Source organism: Urocitellus parryii, chromosome 4, assembly GCF_045843805.1.
Source record: "Urocitellus parryii isolate mUroPar1 chromosome 4, mUroPar1.hap1, whole genome shotgun sequence".
NCBI lineage: Eukaryota > Metazoa > Chordata > Mammalia > Rodentia > Sciuridae > Urocitellus > Urocitellus parryii.
In genome coordinates, this window is record NC_135534.1 from 85,825,327 (window position 1) to 85,826,093 (window position 767).

Below are 767 nucleotides of genomic sequence, written 5' to 3' on the forward strand. Positions count from 1 at the left end.
AGCTGAATGAGTTGGAACAAGTAATCTCATAGCACTCTTCTCCTCCCTGTCCACCCCCTCCCCAAGTGAGAGGAAACAGAGTACTTTGTCTCTTTGTATTTCCTTCATTGCCTGTTACAGTGCTTTCAGAAAATGTAGGACCACCTTGTGTTCTTGTCAAGACCATGCATCTGGACATATGCTTGTTTTTACTTGCTTTCCTTTCCTTAAGGTGATGTGATTGTATAGCAAGGAAGGAAAAATTCAATCCATTTCCTGTTGTCTTCTTCTGATTTCATTCAAATATACATCATCACTACTAATAATTGCTATAGTAGCTCAGCAAATAACTCATTCTTGACTTCTGACTCCACGTCCCTATACATGCATTTGTCTATCCCATCCCATCTATGATCCACTCAGACCAGTTTTCTTTTCCTTTGTTTAGACCTTCCATGGGACTTCACTCCCTCCTCTTTGTTTTCACCCAGGCAAGTCTCTCCTCTTCATTTCATGCCATCTCTTTCATGGCACTTTCTCAGATGTTCTTTGATGAGAACTAATTTCTTTTTTTTGTCCTCTTTAAGTACTTTTCACAGTGAATTGTAGCGATTTCTCTGATTTCCTACTAGATTCTGAGCATTTTTACATAAGATTTTATTCCTCTTTTTTTTTTTAATCTTTGGTACCTAGTACTTTGTCTTCCATATGGTAAGTGTTCAGTAAATAAATAATGGAGAATATCATTTGGTCTTTTCTAATTTATATTTATATTTGATAATTTATGC